At 43.8% G+C, this 17,916-nt stretch overlaps 2 protein-coding genes and 1 non-coding gene across 5 annotated transcripts in view; all 3 read left to right on the forward strand.

Moving 5' to 3' along the window:
* The window catches only part of RPGR (retinitis pigmentosa GTPase regulator), a 160,308-nt gene that overhangs the window by 98,564 nt on the left and 43,828 nt on the right, over window positions 1-17,916 (forward strand). The gene's annotated exons all lie outside the window — the stretch shown is intronic.
* The window catches only part of SRPX (sushi repeat containing protein X-linked), a 152,699-nt gene that overhangs the window by 32,731 nt on the left and 102,052 nt on the right, over window positions 1-17,916 (forward strand). The gene's annotated exons all lie outside the window — the stretch shown is intronic.
* LOC130039485 (U6 spliceosomal RNA) lies at window positions 17,043-17,149 on the forward strand. Its single transcript, XR_008794904.1, has one exon. It is a non-coding gene; the product is annotated as a U6 spliceosomal RNA (small nuclear RNA).

Raw genomic sequence — 17,916 nt, forward strand, 5'->3', positions numbered from 1 at the left:
ACACTATAGGATTCTGAAAAAGTCTGCCCCTCTGCGCAGTGCTAATATGTGGCAGTGCGCCTGGTCAGTCCCCAGCAAAGAGGACTCCACAGTTGCCTCTCACTTCAGCAGGGGGTGTGGCTTCTTGTTGCTGGAGGGCACAAGTCTAAGGGCACAGGCCTTGGTTAGACCTCTCAGTGTGGGAAACCCCCTTTTCAGAGCTGCCCTTTGAAACTCTCCAGGCCACTGTCTTGTCTTGGAGGCTCATGTTAGCATCAGGGGAACAGGATGACATAGACGTACCTTCGTTGCCCCATAAGAGGAAAGCTTCGGGCTCATTTTCAGGTAGCTTTAATAAGGACTGTGAGTGGCATGGCTTATAGGGCAAGCACATCCTTGGCATTGCGTTCCATGCTGCAGGCACTTCAAATCTGGGGTCTCAGATACCAGCCTCCTGAGATCTGGCTGAAGAACAGGGGTGAGGGCATGGAGTGTGCTTGGAAGGTGTGTGGACCGTGACTGGAGAGTATCCATACACTCGTGGACCAATGACTAACCCACACATAAAATGAGAATCAGGATCTGGTTTGTATTTTGAACTGATTCTTGTAAGTTTAGACCTGTTGTAGGAACTGATTCAGGGCAAAGTAGAAACAACAGTCAGACAACACAGGGTCAGACAAACGCTATTTCTTTGGAAGTTGTACTAATACCCTCTTTAGCAGCAGTCGGGTGAAAAGGAGCCCGTGGAAGAAGAGGGAGGCCATACTGGGTAAGGAGTGGCTGGGGGCATGGGAGGAGAGGGAGAGTGAAATTGAGAAACTCCAAGCAGCGTGGCAGGGTGACATGGGAAGTTTTTCTGTGCATCTGGAGACTTTCTCAGCCACGGGGCCTTCACTTCTTCTGCCTTTCCTCTCTTTTCTCTCAGCTTCTCCCCTTCTTAGTCTTCACTGCCTAACCCAACCCAGCCATACAGAGAAGCCTGAGTTTCCCACTTTGAGCCTCACTGAGTTTTCTTCTACGCCCGACTGGTCTGACTCCTGTGGGTCAAGTCTGGGGGATTGCCCAAAATGCAGGTCACCTTGCAATTTCCTGTATCACTGCCCTGCCCAGTTGAAGCAGTTTGAAGTCTGCTTTCAAAGCCCTCCTCATCAGCCTTGAGCACTGCCTTGGCAAATTCCAATGGAGTATCTCAGGAAATGTGTTTCACTGCCCCTGGGACTATTGACTCCAAGAAGGAGATCCAGTTCAGGCTAGAGCTTTAGGAAGCTTGATGGTGGTGGGCAGATGGATCTGGAGGTAAATCCTATGAGCTGACTTTACATCAAGTGCTGGGTGACAGATTTCCAAATGATGTCAAAGGTACTCTTATCTGGGCATCATTATCTCCAGGAAAAGTGCAGGTACCTCTGGAAGAGGGAGCCCTATGAGCCACAGCCCTCCCCATCTCGCTCTCCATGCCACCCCGCCCTGTCCCCAGTCACTTCTGCAACTATCTGAGATTTACTGCCTCAGAATTGCCAAGTAAACCATTCTCTTTCTCTCTCATAGAAAGACTCTGGAGTTCTTCCATCTTTGAATTTGATGCAGCTTTGCTGGCCTGTTTATTCTTTGCAGCCTAGACTCAGTGTCTATGAAAGATGCAGTGTCTTACCAAAACCCATATAAAATACACAAACTGTTTCTTGCCAAGTTTCCATCTTGTCTGTATGTCATTAAGAAACAGGAGGGGGTTTTTTTGGCTTTTTGGGTCACACCCGGCAATGCTCGGGTTACTCCTGGCTCTGCACTCAGGAACTTCTGGCGGTGCTCGGTGGACCATATGGGATGCTGAGAATCGAACTCGGGTCGGCAGTGTACAAGACAAATGCCCTACCTGCTGTGCTATCGCTCCGGCTCCAAAAAATAGGAGTTTTGATTCTGTCCCTAAATGAGCTCCTGAAACCTTTATTTACACCGGGAGGTTGGGAGCTTCATACTTCTTTCTGCTGGCAAGACTGAACAGAAAGAATGAGCATGAGCATTACAATGACTAAGGAAGTATCTCTGATTTGCCTTGAACATGACTGACTCTGGTTTGGTCCCTGACACCACATATCTTCTGCTGAATCCCACCAGGAATAATCCCTGAGTGAACTCTCAGCACAGCAGAATGTGGCCCCAAATCCCGCCCCCTAAGAAAAGGGCCCCTGAATCTAATGCATGGAGAAAACCAGTAAAGTTGTGTGGTTTTACCAGTGACAAAGGGGGTGGCTTGCTAAAAAACCCTACCAGATCACATCAGCCAAAGCAGTCTTCTGAGACACCACATTTGGATGCAAGTATTAATATCTAAACACCTGGCTCAGGATATACAATTAAAGTCTCACCAGAAGCAGGTGAGACTAGGAATTTCTATTTGAATTTAAAACATGTAATCAACTGCCAACATTGCTCAGCATTCAAAAGGAAAATGCTAGGGGAACAGGCCTTCAACTCTTCCTTCGCTGATGACACTTTGCACACACTCTATTGTTATGACTTCTCATTTCACAGGTTTGTGAACTGAAAAACATCCCAAACCCTTGCAAAAGCAGTGTCTTCAAACCTTTCCTCCTGCCACAATTGAAATAGTAGTCCCTTTCTGATTATTACTGTAATGTTCTCATTTTTAGTCGCTCATGCTAACTCAATCTATGCTCTCTGGCCAGACCTTGGTCTTTTAAATGCAACTTAAGTACTGCCTTTTTTTTGCTTTTTGGGCCACACCCGGCAATGCACAGGGGTTACTCCTGGCTCTGCACTCAGGAATCACTCCTGGTGGTGCTCAGGGGACCATGGGATGCTGAAATCGAACCCAGCTCAGCCGGCCACGTGCAAGACAAATGCCCTACCCGCTGTGCTATTGCTTCAGCCCAAAATACTGTCTTAAAAAAAGTCAATTTACTCTTCTACTGTAAAACTTAGAACAGCAGCTTCTTCCTCTCTTGTGTTCAATAGAAACAGTAACTTACATAGCCTAAGAGTCTGAGTTCTATAATGTCTTATTCTTCCTTCTAGATTTCCTGGTGCCCAGAGGAATACCTTGAGTTAAGTGCTCCTTTGTGCTTATTAGGCTAACATTTCCCTATTATTCCAGTGGATGTATCATTGAGCTGAGAGAAATGTGCAGGTAAACAGGGCTTTGTGCCACCAGGAGCCTGCATGGGGACTACATCTTGTTGACTTTAGAGGTTGCCTTTGAATCCAGGAACACCCTCTGGTTAAGCAATAACGTACTCTGTTGGGGGCTGTAAGAGGAGAGACTTAACGGCAGCCACAAGCTGGAGTTTGCATTTATTATTTTTGTTGGCCACTTTGCTACAGCTCCTTCCAAAGTGGTTGAATGGTTTCCTTACCAAATGCATGTGTGTGTCATCAAGTTCCCTTTCAGAAAACATAAGGAAGACGGGTAATTGGAAGCGAAGAGTTTAAACAGAAGAAGGTTTCCTTTTGCCAGACGAATAGCAGAGCATGAAATTATAGCAGCCAAGTTATGATGAATATCCAGGTTAAAGATGCATTTCTAAAATAGCAGTCTGCATAATAACTTCTGGATAGTTCCATCCAGTTCATAGGGACTTTCTCAAGTCTGCTTTAGATAGTGAGATTGTGTGATTTCTTTTTTTTTTCTTTTTGGGTCACATCCGGCGATGCACAGGGGTTATTCCTGGCTCATACACTCAGGAATTATTCCTGGCAGTGCTTGGTGGACCATATGGGATGCTGAGAATTGAACCCAGGTCGGCCACGTGCAAGGCAAATGCCCTACCCACTGTGCTATCACCTCATCCCGATTGTGTGATTCCTTCCTTCCTTCCTTCCTTCCTTCCTTCCTTCCTTCCTTCCTTCCTTCCTTCCTTTGTCACATGCAGCGATGTTCAGGAATTACTCCTGCCTCTGCACTCAGAAATCACTCCTGGTGGTGCTCAGGGGACCATATGGGAGGCTGGGGATTGAATGCAGGTTAGCTGCATGTGAGGCAAATGTCCTACCTGCTGTGCTATCCCTCCAGCCCCTTGTGGTGATTCTTTGACTACTAGGTCTGATGGTCTGTTGTTTGAGTAGTCTTTCAAATGCAAGTCTTTCTCTTGGATTTTTGCTTTAGTTGAAATGGAATCAGTTTTTGCCATCTTTAAAAAAATTTTTTTTTAGTTTCTGCCTTCTTGAATGAAACCAGGCTGTACCCTGAAACTTCCTTTTTAAATTGGCTGTTACATGACAGAGTGCTTAGGATACCAGGATTAAGAGTGTAGGGAATTCCTCTTACAGTAGTCTTTTGTTTTATGAGGAAGGAGAGACAGAGCTATCACCACTGGTAAGTGCCATAAGTATAATTGAGCCAAAAGACACTGGAAACAGAGATGGCCATGCAGGAACATGAGACTGGCTTTGGAAGACAGATGCTGATAGATGTTATGCCAACGATAGTCAGGCAAAGAAAGTCAAAGTAGGAGGTCCATGGGATTCTTTAAGAATATTTTGAAATTGAAAACAAAATTCTGTGTGGGTGTTCGTTTTCTGGGGGGAAGGCCCTATGCCAATGAAAACCACTAAGTTCATCTTTGTGGATTCTTTGAGCAAACAGGCACTTAGTGGGCACAAAAAAAGCAACCATAAAATAAGATGAAATTGATAGTAGATAAGCTTTGAGTAAGTAGGTGGCTAAGAAGTTATAACCTGCTGCACAGTTACCCGGCCTCCTCATTTTAAAAAAGTCACACATACAAAACAGAAGTTGTCATAGGCTGTGACTTCCTTCAGGCCTACACTTGAAACTAGTTACATCCCTCACCTAAGACAGTTCCAAGCCCTGACAGGGGATGGGTTTGAATCAGTATTTGCAGATTAATTGATTGCAGTAACAGTGACGGGAAATCAATGCCCTTTGTTTTAAATATACTTGCAGGATTTAACTAGAATTTCCAAAATGATCATTCCTACAATGATCATTCCTAAAAGGAGAGTGGGGAAGCAAAATATCAGAGGTAATTTATAGTTCCCTGAGAAATTGATCCAGCCTGGACAGGCAGCAAATCAGGGCATCAATAACAGATGAGACTCAGCTATCAAATCTCTCTAGGACACTCTTGAAGGAAACTTGCAAGGAGTTCCAGATAAAGATTTGAGGATAAAGCTTGCGCAAGAGAAAAGTGATTGGTAGCATTGCTAAGTTCCTAGGTTTTCCAGATGATAATTGATTGCACGTGGATCCTGTGAGCCTGTGGTTCACTCTGACCTCAGAAACTTCTGGAGTTCTCATTTCCAAGTTGAGTGATTCACTCACCCGTCATCCTGAGCTCATCCTGGAGTACTGGATATCTCTTTATGCATTGTTCTCTGGGGAGAAGATAGATGGTTTTGGACATAATAAATTATCCCAGAGGTTTGGGGTTGGAAATTGAGTATATTGGTTTTAAAGTATGTTTATGACTAATATGCAGGCAGATCCAAACATAGAATTTGGAGAAAGATTTTTTTTGGCCTGGGCCTTAAAATACCCATCTTCTGCCTACTAAAGTAATCTGAGGGGTAACAGGTCACATGTCACATGTACCAGTGACTTGTTGGCCCTGCCATCACTGGTTGTTTGCAGTGTTTGTCTACTTATGTCTAATGTTTGTCTCTTTAATGTTAACTGCATCCCCAGGAACCTCTGACGTGACTCTGGCCTGCCACTTCCAGGAATGTTGGAAAATACTGGTTAAATTAGGACCCTGAGCCAAGGTTTGGCCGCCCCATTATAGAGTGTTAAGGAAGTGGTGGCATTGCTGTGTCCCCTCTGCTCCCAGATTGGTCAGTCCTTGTAGGATTGCTGACGGATGTGTTGCCACTGACTCAGCTCTTGTCAGAAAAAATTCCTTTCATGGGCCAGAGTGATAGTACTGCCTGTAGGGCATTTGTGTTGCATGCATCCAACCCAAATTCAATCCCAGGCACCCCATATGGGCCCCTCAGGATCCTCAGGAATAAGCCCTGAGCACCATCGGTGTGACCCCAAAATAAACAAAAAAACCCTTTCAGTATCTTCTGTTGAAATCCTGTTTTCATTTAGATTTTAACCTAGTGTTCAAATTGTTTAGTTTCATTAGGTACTCCAAGATCTGATGGCCTGGCCGTGTGAGAAGGTATTGGAGTCTTTTTCGTTTCGTGCTCTCATTGTCTAATAGGCAGCCTGACTGTGAGGAAGCTCACAGTGGGTCTGTGGAATGGAATCTGCTGGAAACATGGCCCTGGTTGGACTCTCATAGGAATTTCTCATCCATATCCTCGCTTTCCATGGACTGCCTAGTTCATGGAAATGCAGAACCTTAGGTTGGGGAGTATTCAGAGTTGGATAGAGTTCAGCTCTGTGTCTCCAGAATTCCCTCCACTCTACCACGGGCAGGAATTGGTTTGAAGTGGCTACTACATGTGCCAGGCACTTGAAAAAGACAGAGAAGGAACCAATCACACCATGTTGCCCATAATGCCAGGGTGCCTTTCAGAATGGTTGTTAATAGCAACACTTGACTATAATCTTGGGGTCTCACTGTGGGGGTTCTTGAATATTCCTCATGGGTTCTGAGCTGTTGGTCCAAGGTCAGTTCTTGCATCTTTTTGTTGAGGTCCCAAAATGTTCCCGTTTTTGTGTCACTTGCTTTAAACTTCACAACCAATAGTGTGTTGATATTTTTAACAATTTTATTGAGATAAATTTGCCTGCCACAAAATCTGCACATTTAAATCAGTTTAGTCAGTGTTTTTTTTGTTAGTTTGCAGAATTCTGAGTTCATCATATGAAAAATTTCTAATGATTTTATAACTTTTCCATTACCCCCCTAAACCTTTTCATTACCCATACCCCTTAGTCATCATTCTCCAACTCACTTCTACCCCTCAGCTCTAGGAAACCACTAGTATATTTTGAGCCATTACAGATTTTCCTATTCTTAACTTTTCATATAAATGGACAATATTTTTCCTTTGTGTCTGGCTTTTTTCACATAGACTAATATTTTCATGATTCATCCATGTTGTATCAGGTATCAACATCTGATTTCTTTTTAAGGCTGAATCATCATCTTTTGCATTATACCATATTTTTAATCTGTCTACTTATTGATTGATGGATACTTTACTTCCACGGATTTTAAAATCAAGGTAGCATTGGTCTGTAATACTGTAGAGGTTTATATACTGCAGTTTATAGCTTCATACCTCAACATCTATATATTTCACACCAAGCCTACTCCCAAAGGTTGTTTCTACCCACTATCACCCAACAGAGCTCCTTTATACACGCCATCCTTCCCTAGTCTCCTTTTCCTCTGGTCACTGCTGTTCTCTTGTCAGAATCTAAAGGTTTTGCTTTGCTTCCTTTGTTCATTTGCTTTGATATGAGTGGTATCGCGTAGAATTTGAATTTGTCTATCTCTATCTTCCTTACTTTATGTAGCATAATAACCTCAAGGTCTGTCCATATTGTCACATTTGACAAGATTTCATCTTTTTTTTTTAGTTGAGTGGTATTCCATTGCGTATATGTACTATATCTTCTTTCCTGTTGTTGTTCTTAGGCCATATCCTGTGGTGCTCAGGGCTTTTTCCTGACTCGGCACTCAGAGATCACTCCTGGAGATATTCAGGGGGTCTTTGGTGGAGTCACGGGTCAAACCAGTGGGCTGAATGCAAGGCAAGTAGCGTCTTAATCCTTGTACTATCCCCCTGCCCTCCTGATGATTCTTATACCCAGTGAAGCCTGAGAAATAAGGACCGATGAGTGCAGTTCAATACCAAACCAAGGTGGTTGGCCTGTTTCCCTTCTCAGCCACACAGTAACCCCCTTCTCCTTTCAGCTTTGCCTTCATCATTATATCCCATAGACTTCTTTTCCTCAGTCCCTGACAACCTGAGATAAGCATGTGCAGCCTTTGGATTTCCAGCCCCTCCTTAAACTCAAAACCAAATATAACCCCTTAAGCTTTGTTTCATCCCCTTTTAAGGACTCCTGTAAGGATCCTGTTTGGCCTGCTGTCAAGCAGCTGCAAAGAACATCTTCAGAGTGGTAGGTAACGAGGTCCTAATAGGAATTTCCCTGTGTCTAAGATACACCTTAGAGAGAACTTCCTCTTGTGAAGAATATCACATGATGGGGCTGAAGATATAGTACAGCAGGTAGAGCACTTGCCTTGCATGCAGCAGATCTGAGTTCGATCCCTGGCACCCCATATGGTCCCCCAGTCCTGCCTTAAGTGATCCTGAGTGCAGAGCCAGGAGTAAATCCTTAGAATCACCAGGTGTGACCCCCCCAAAAAAGAAAAGGATCACATGAGAGGCCAGGAGATAGTTGAGTGGCTAAATGCTCCTGCCTTGAAAGCCTGAGGCCCTGAGTTAAACCCCTAGTACCACCAACATGAGCTAAGTGCTCATGCACTCAGGAATTACTTCTGACGGTGCTCGAGGGATCACATGGGATGCTGGGAATCAAACCCGGGTCAGCCGCGTGCAAGGCAAATGCCCTATCCATTGTGCTATTGCTCCAGTCCCCCAGTGGTTGTTTTGAACCACAACAGCAAGAGCTATCTCCAGTGCATGTCCATGGTTGTGTGAGCACCTCAACTGAAGTAAGCACCAGGACTAAAAATTGCTGAGCATTACAGCCAGCGGTGTTAGTCCCTTGAGCATGTGTGTGAGAACCACAGTGACACCTGATGGACACTACAACTAGAATGTGGGAGAGCACAATTAAAATGAGTTCCTGTCTTGGTAAGCCCAAGTGCCAGAACCACAACTGACATGCGCAACCTCCCACCCCTGCAAGCACAACAACCAAGTGTGCGAGCCCCACAGCCAGATGTTTGATCCTCTATGGTTGCAACAATAGCAGCAAAGGGAAGGGGGAAATGGTCGTATGAGTGTCATCAGGGCCTTTCTGCATTTCTAGCAATGTGTTGTTTGGGATTGAACATTGCTGGAGCTAATCAACCCCTAATGACACTGGGACTACAATCTTTGTACCAGAAGTTGATGCCCCTGGGAGGGATGGAACACCAATGGGTAAGGTAAGAGAGCCCTTTAAACCCTCATATCAAGCCCCCTGAATTGGGCAAGAACAGGAATAAGAACTATTAGCAGCACTGAATGGCAGGGGATGTGGAGACTTCCACCTTTTCAGAGGGTAGGGCGGGTAAGTGGGTCATATCCCCATAGTAATATTTGGATAGGCTGCATTAGGATGACCCAGGGGGGACTGCTTAAATGAGATTTGTGTGACCCCCACCTCTATGTGCTGTGCATCGGCAGATTTGGGGTGGGAACCAATAATCTAAGGGAGTGGTCTGCAGACTGTCAGTAAGCCAAATATGGCTCAATGTCTGATTTTATGTGACCTCTGAGCTAAGAATGATTTTGAAATTGGAAAGCAGTTCAAAAGCATCTGAAAGGAGAGTCATATTTCATGACACATGAAGTGACATGAAGTTTATGTCATTGGGACACCTCCATACCCATTGGTTTCACTGCTATCAGTGACTATTTCATGAGACCGTGACAGTTGAGTAGCTGTCATGGGGACCAAAATCCCTTAACAGAATTTTTTGAAACCTAAACTAGTACTTGGGTCCTTGCCTGGGAGCTTTATAGAAATGTAGACTCTTTACGGGGGTATGGTACTGTCGGCAGGTCAATCTGTACCTGTGAGGCGAGTGTATCAGCAGCCTGATGGCGCCTTCAGACTTCCAGATACTCTAAAATTGCTGCTGTGCCTTTGGCCAGACCCCAATAACTTGGGGCCAAGTTTACCAAGAAAGTAAACAGCCAAAAGTTAGGTATTTAGGAGACACACCCACCAACCACCTCTGGCTCAGCTATATAATTGGAGGCAAGGCCTCTCTGGTTCCTGATCAAACTGCTTAATGGCCATGATTCCAGAGACTCGAAACAAATCTTGGAACCCAGCGACTTTTGGTAAAAAAGCAAAACCCGCAGTAGGTAACTATCACCGGGCCATCCCACGGGGGAAGGGGTGCTGTCCCTTTGCCTGCTCCCCCTTGGCGGCTTGGTGGCCACCATCCTCCAGAGGCCATTGGACAGTCAGATTTGGGTCCGCGGTGACAAGACATGCTGGGACTCCTGGGATGGGGGTGGAGCTGGGCCTTTCCTCCCCGCCCCAGCGAGACCCCCGAGTTGCGCCCATAAATGGCCTCTCTGGCTCCTGAGATGGCCATGATCCAAGAGACTCAGGAACAAATCTCGGAACCTAGCAGGTTTTGGCAGAAATCCCTCCAGATTTGTTAAAATTTAATTGTTAAAATCACAGTAGTGGCCACGCGACATCATATGTTATTCATAATCAGCAATAGAAAACAAATTGTCTACTGTTGCCTTTTCGGCAGATCTGAGTGTTGGGGTAAAATCTCAAATAATAATGGTGGGTCTGGTGTTGAAATATTGAATGTAATAAGAGGAGAGAGAGTAATGTGGAAATCATCTGCCCCACGGATAGGGGTAGAGTGTGGGATGGGGGTATACTGGGGTTTTTGGTGGTGGAGAATGGACACTGGTGAAGGTATGGGTGTTTCATCGTATGACCGAGACTTAAACCCGAAAGTTTTGTAACTGCTCTCACGGTGATTCAATAAATAAAATTATAAAAAAGGGAAAAAAAGTAAGGTGGAGTCCATGCCCAGTTCAATCAGCCTAATCAATGGCTGAGTAAATAGCAATACTCCTACATAAAAAACTAGTAATGTTCCTATTTTAAAAATAAATTTTAAGATACCGTTCAAAAAAAAGAAAGAAATGTAGGCTCTTTAACCCCATCTCAGACCTGTAGAACCTGAGCTTTCTTTCACCAGGTGGTTCAACTCAGGACTCATCCTGCACTTGGCCAGGGGCTGGACAGAGAGTATAGTGGGTAGGGTGTTTTGCCTTGCATGTAGTCAAACCGGGTTTGATCCCCTGCATCCCATATGGTCCCTTACGCTAGTCAGGAGATATTCCTGAGCACAGAGCCAGGAGTAACCTCTTAGAACCACTGAGTATGGCCCAGAAACCAAAAGTAGTAGAGGAGGAGGCTGAGGCTGAGGCTGAGGGGTGGCAGCAGCAGTGGTGACTGCAGTGGCAGTGGCAGAGGAGGAGGAGGAGGATGAGGAGGAAGAGAAAGAAAGAGACCAGCCTGCTGTATCTGGCATTGTACAAGCACTATTCATTTACCTGATTAGTGCCTGCTTCTCTGTGTTTGGCCTTGATGACCTCCTGATACATTAAATCATCTGGAAACCAGTGCTTTGTTTTATTCTGACCAATTCTTAGATGAAGCCCAGTGTCTCATTCTAAGGCTGAAGGAGAAGCTTTACTACCCACTACTGGACTTCCCTGAGACTGTCTGGATTTCTGGGTCATAGGATTGGGTTTCTCCTGTCAGTTGCTGGTTTATGTTCCCTTGGGAGTTTATAATCTTTTCTGCTCTCAGGCCCTTGCCAGTAAAGGAACCCCATGTAGAATTTTACCCAGAGTTTCCTCCTTGAAGCACTGCTTTCCAAAGAGATCCATCGGTTTTCTCTCTGCAGCAGAAAGCAAGGTGAGTGTGGAAATGCCCAGTGAAGTAGGTTTCCTAATGGCAGGTCAGCTCAGGATGATTGGCATGCTAAATCAGAAACAGGATAGGGACGGGGAATGAGTGGCATAGGATCATAACTTATGGTTTCCCAGACCAGTGGCAGCTGAGGCATCAGTTCATTTATTAGATATCCCAGTTCTCAGACCCCATTCCAGAGCTTCTGGGGTGGGGGAGTGGTGGGTCCAACTGTCAATGTTTTAACAAACCTTCTGGAATGTGAATGCATGCTTACATGTAGGATTCAGTAGTGTGAATGTTTCAAAATTGTTTTCCTGAATCATCTCCTTAGACTGATGTTTCACATTTGTTATTCCAAAGGCAGCTGAGGTTTGGATTCCAGGACATTTGGGGAGATGACAGTTAACTCCCTAAATTGTTTGCTGATCACAGTGAACATTGTGGGCTCAAGGGAGAAATAAGAAAAGAAAGAAAAGGCAACCTTTGGGTAGCATCATCTGTCTCACATCTGTTCCCAGCACACTTGGTTATAAGTTTCCTTCCGTTGAAAGCCACTGACTTTGAACTTTCACAAATGTGTACTCTTAAATATGTGGGGTTTTTAAAAGATGTTTAAATGTGAAGAAAACTGAGAAACAACCCATGGGATGTTTCTTTCTCCCCAACAAAATGTCCTTCCAGAACACTCTTCTCTCCTACACGAAGTTTCCTCATCCAAATCCCAGATATAACTTTCCAGGCCAGCCAAGACCAACGGTGTTTGCCAGTACCCTCAAGCTCACTTCCTGGAAAGTGAGGCTTCTCTCTGTGGGAAAGCTCTGTGTAGTTCAGACCTGAGGTGTCAGCCAACACTCCCGCAGCACCTCTCGGCCCTGACCTTTCTCCTACGTTTTTGGTCAGGGCCTCTTGTATCAGAACCTTGGACTAGCATGTGAGTTTTTTTCATTCTTTGCTATTTGCTTTTTCTAAATGCCATGTTGTCACTGAAGGGAAAAATGCTTTAGACCAGCAGGAAAACCCAGATACACGGGAACCCATGACTGAGATCTCCAAACCCACTGGGATCTGAACCGGGCCTTCTCCTCCCAGCTCCTCAGTTTTCCAGTAGTTAAGCAGTCACACCCACAAACTACCCCCAGCACCATGTAATCTCATCAAGGACCAAGACTCAGAGACTATAAACTAAAGCTTCTGGAAGAGAGTGCTGCAGAATTTCTGGAGTGTGCAGCCAAATTCGCAGCCGTGCAACCTCTTATACTCTACCTCACTTACTTATCAAAAGTATCACACATTTGTTTGGTTTCTAACATAGTTGCTTGTATTCTCTTATATTCGGGCTGAAATGGTTCCAGAATGAAATAGAACAACCCTCACACACTTACCTCTTACTGTGGTGGGAAGGTGCTCAGCGGTGGGATTGGTGTTTGAATATTATCTGTAATGAACTGTTGTGAACTACTTTTATGAAAATAAAAATATATTTTAAAAAAAGAAAAAATTCTTTAAAATCCTAGCAATTCCAAGGTTTGGGGATGTTGTGAGGGGAGCCATTGAGTTCTCTTGCACAGATCTTTATGCTGTGTTTGTTCCAATGGCAGAGAGGCCTCAAGATCTCCAACCATCACCTCGCTCTCTGGGATCTTGGTTTGGTTTTGTCTTCTGAATTGAATTCTAAAACAGAAGACTCATCTCATTTGCCAGCAATCAGAGACCATTTGATGCCTCCCCACTCTACCATTTGTTGGGAATGTTGCATGAGTCAGAATTTTCTAACTCAGGGTCTTCTTTTCAGGTTCTGAAACCATATGGCCTCACTACTGCCTTGGTCCAGGACCTTCTGCTGAAGGTCTGTTGCAGCCCCTTCCCCTTTTTTGATTTTTGATAGTTTTACCTAACCTCTGAAGATCCTTTGGAGGCACATATGCTATCACTTTCGCCCCCCTATTTGAATTTACTTCGAAGCCTAGGCCCTTTTTTTGTCTGTATTTAGTATGAACAGACTCCAGGGATTTCGCAGTGGCTCTAGGGAACAGGAGTTGGCATTTCTTGAGCGCCCCTTTCATTAGGCTGCCCTCCTCAAATTTAGTTGTGTGTTTCTCTGTTTCTCATCTCTTCCAGCTTTAGATGATGGCCAAGGACACATTTTGGTTCTTCAAAATATTAAACAGTAGACACTCAATTAAAAAAAACTATTATTTTACCCTTGGACAAGAGTAAGGCCTTCATTTATTAACTTCCTTTTAACTTTCTCTTTGCTAGCTGTGTACAATATGGTCCAATTAAAGCTTAACAGACCACATGCTGCCTTAATAGTCTTTACTTATTGAAGGCAGAATGCCTGGGGACTGTGGGTGTCATGTTTCCTGCCCTAAAGTCTTTCTTTTGGGATCTTGGATACAAGAGTTTGAGGAAGGAACATTCTCTCAGGTAAATCAGCCCAAGAACCAAGATCATCTCCAAGAGTGCATGTCTGGCAGAGATCACCTTCTTGCCAGCTTATTGTATTTTTTCTGGACAAAATAGAGTTAAAATGAGCCCCAAAACGATAGTACCACATGTAGGGTGTTTTCCTTGCATGCAGTCAACCTGGGTTCAGTCCCCAGGATCCCATATGGTCCCCTGAGCACCACCAGGAGTGATACTTGAGTGAGGAGCCAGGAGTAACCCCAGAGCACCATCAGATGTGGCCCCCACACCAAAAAAATAAACAAAGTTTAAATGAGCATTTAAGAGTATAGTATTGGGAGATGAAGTTGTGTAAGCCCAGGAAACAGTATCCTTATGGTCTCTTTCTTCACTGTCTCTCTGCTTCAGTTCCTTGTGGTGCTTTTGGGACTCTCTTCCCAAAAGAATTCCAGCAAGTCCTTGAATAATGTTGTTTGCATTCAATGTTGTTTTGTTATAACATAGATGAGAAAAAAATCAGTCCTGATCAATGATGGGCATCACTTTCAAGGACTTGGCTTTATTACACGTCATTTTGTTTTAAATTTGTTCCAAGAACCCTATGGACAGTGTCAAGGAAGACATATTTCACTTATATCTTGCCTTAGATTTGACTTTTCAGGGAACGCAAAAATAGTGGATCAGCTGGAGCTTAACCTAAGAGTTTGATTTTCCAACTTAAAGTTCATCCTCCCGCTTAATTGATTCCTGCTGAATTGAGCTATCTAGGTTAGCAAGATAAATAGCTGTGGTGGAAGTTGGGGATTATTTTAATGATCTATTGCTGTGTAAGGGCCCAACTTAAAACTAGGCAGCAAAGAGCAGTAAACACACACTATTTTCTCCTGGTTTTGCAGTGGAGGTGAGGCTCCATGGGGGTGGCTTCTCTCTGCTCAAGTGATATTGGCTGGGAAGCTCCTATGGGGATGGGAGAGCTAAAGCTTCATTCACACCTCTGCCACTTAATCTGGGATGACTGGGATTTCTGGGCCTTTCTTTGCCTCCTTAGAGTTTCCCATTTTCTAGATCATTTCTATGTCTTCATGTTCCCTTTCTCCCCAGCAGAGCAAATGATTTTGGGGTGGGGAGCACATAGATGACTTCCCAGTGAATGAAAGCCAAAACTTTTTTTTTGCTTTTTTGGGGGGTCACACCCGGCGATGCACAGGAGTTACTCCTGGCTCTGCACTCAGGAGTTACTCCTGGTGGTGCTCAGGGGACCATATGGGATGCTGGGAATTGAACCCGGGTTGGCTGCGTGCAAGGCGAACGCCCTACCTGCTGTGCTATCTCGCCAGCCCCCAAAAGCCAAAACTTTTTACTCTAAGTGAAAGACCATATAATAAAAACTGGGGCACTTCAAACCTAGGCACAGACTATACAAGAATTGCCCAGATTGGCAATGGAGGTGGTAGTGGGTGAAACTGTGGGTGGCCACTTGCAAGCAGTTCACTAAAGGGCTGGTTTGAGAGCGCTTATTTGAAAATGTGGTTTCCTGGGATGTTTTCTTTTTCCTTTTTCATTTTTTTGGTTTATTTTTTGTTTTTTTTTTGAAAGTGACAGTTCCTTTATTTGGCCACATTCCTAGCAACAACAAAATTTTCAGGTCTTTGAGAATGGATTCTCCCTAGCTTGTGGTGATAGCTCATTGTCACTTTGATTTGCAATTTTCAGATAATAAGTACTGATGAGCACTTTTTTCCTTTTGGAGTCTTTATGTTTCCCTCAGAGAAATGGCATTAATTTCTTCTCATTTTTTGATGGGATTATTGTTTTTTGGTTGCCGTTGTTGAACTTTGCATGCACTTGCTATATCTTGAGTATCTGTCCTGAATTTTTGGTATTGTGTGTAAGTACTGTCTCCTATTCTGTAGGGTTTATTTTTAAAAATTATTTCTAATTTCTTCTTTTTTTTTTTTGCTTTTTGGGTCACACCTGGCAATGCACAGGGGTTACTCCTGGCTCTGCGCTCAGGAATTACCCCTGGCGGTGCTCAGGGGACCATATGGGATGCTGGGAATCGAACCTGGGTTGGCTGCATGCAAGGCAAATACCCGTTGTGCTATTGCTTCAGCCTCAAAAAATTATTTCTAATTTCTTTTGCCATTTAAAATATTTAAAAATCAGCATGAAACTAATATCCAAGGCCAGGGAAAACAAGCCAGGAGAACTGGTCAGTGGTGGGTTAATGGTGTGGGAGATGGAGGGTAGTTAAAATGGAGGAGGGTCCATTATGACAATACTAATTGGAAATGATCATTGGATGAGGACTGAGTGTAGAAAGCAGGTAAAGGGATATACATGATAAGCTTTCAGCATCTGTATCGCAAACCATAATGCTTAAAATGAGAAAGAGAAAGAAGAGGGGTGCCTTCCATAGAGGCAGGCTGGGATGGGGGGTGGCTTGAAGGAGTGGGAGGGAAACTGAGGACACTGGTCCTGGGAAATTACACTGGTGGAGGGATGGGTGTTGGAACATTGTCTGACTTAAATGCAATCTTGAAAAATTAAATGTAATCTTGAAAAATTTTGTAGCACTTTATATCAAATGCAATCTTGAAAAAATTTGTAACACTTTATATCAAGGTAATTCAATTAAAAAATATTTTAAGGGGCTGGAGAGATAGAACAGTGGGTAGGGACATGGCCAATCCGGGTTTGCCAGGTTCAATCCAGGATGCTTTCTGTGTGAATTATGATTAAATGCTGGATATCAAGTTAACTATTCAAATGTATTAGGATGTTTAGATACCAAAATAGAGAGACCAGGGTCATTGTAAATTCATCAAGCTGAGTAAATCTGTGATCCTGAGAATAGCCATGGTTCATTTCCTTATGCTTCCTCGGACTAGCCCCACCTCCATGCTTTGCTTTCCTATGCTTCTTATTCTCATTTTCATCATAGTAAAGTAAAGTAAAGTAAAGTAAAGGCCCTCCCGTTGATCATCAATTTGCTCGAGCGGGCCCAGTAACGTCTCCATTGGAGACTTTGTTGTTACTGTGTCTGGCATATCGAATACTCTCGTTAAAGAAAAGTTAAGTGCTTGCTTCGCTAGCACATATACTAAAATTGGAACGATACAGAGAAGATTAGCATGGCCCTTACGCAAGAATGACATGTAAATTCGTGAAGCGTTCCATATTTTTACTCAATCATTGTATAACTGAAACTCAAGCACGAAAGTTTGTAAGTCTACAACTGTACCTCATGGTGTTTCACAGAGAGAGAGAGAGAGAGAGAGAGAGAGAGAGAGAACACTGTCCTCCCATTGTTCATCGATTTGCTCGAGCGGGCCCAGTAATGTCTCCATTGTGAGACTTCTTGTTACTGTGTCTGGCATATTGAATACTCTCGGTAGCTTGCCAGGCTCTCCGAGAGGGGCGGAGGAATCGAACTCGGCTCAGCTGGGCTGGATGCGTGCAAGGCAAATTCCCTACCCCTGTGCTATAACTAATGAAAAAAAAAAGAAAAGAAAGGTAAATCAAAATTGATCACAGGTTTAAATAGAGTACACATAACTATAAAACTTCTTTACACTGGTATGAGAGAAAATCTTTGTGAACTTGAGTTAGGAAAGACTTTCTTAGCTATGACACAGAAACCATGATCTATTAGAGGTGAGAAAATAAACACTTTATTTCAATTTAAAACCTCTTCTCTTCCAAAAACACCACAAAGAGAATGACAGGACATGCCACAGATTGAAGAAAACATTTGCAAATGATAGATAAAGAACTTTTTCAAAATATAAAATAGGCTTTCTAAAGCCAATCATAGAAAGCAAGTAACTCAGTTTTTAAAGTGGGCACAGCATTATTAATCATATTTTACTGAAGTCAGTATGTAGGACAATACTGAACATCATTTTCAGATCCCTGCTGGATGAACATGGCTAATTTAACTTACACTTTAA

This window comes from Sorex fumeus, unplaced genomic scaffold, assembly GCF_029834395.1.
Source record: "Sorex fumeus unplaced genomic scaffold, SorFum_2.1 ptg000086l, whole genome shotgun sequence".
Classification (NCBI taxonomy): domain Eukaryota; kingdom Metazoa; phylum Chordata; class Mammalia; order Eulipotyphla; family Soricidae; genus Sorex; species Sorex fumeus.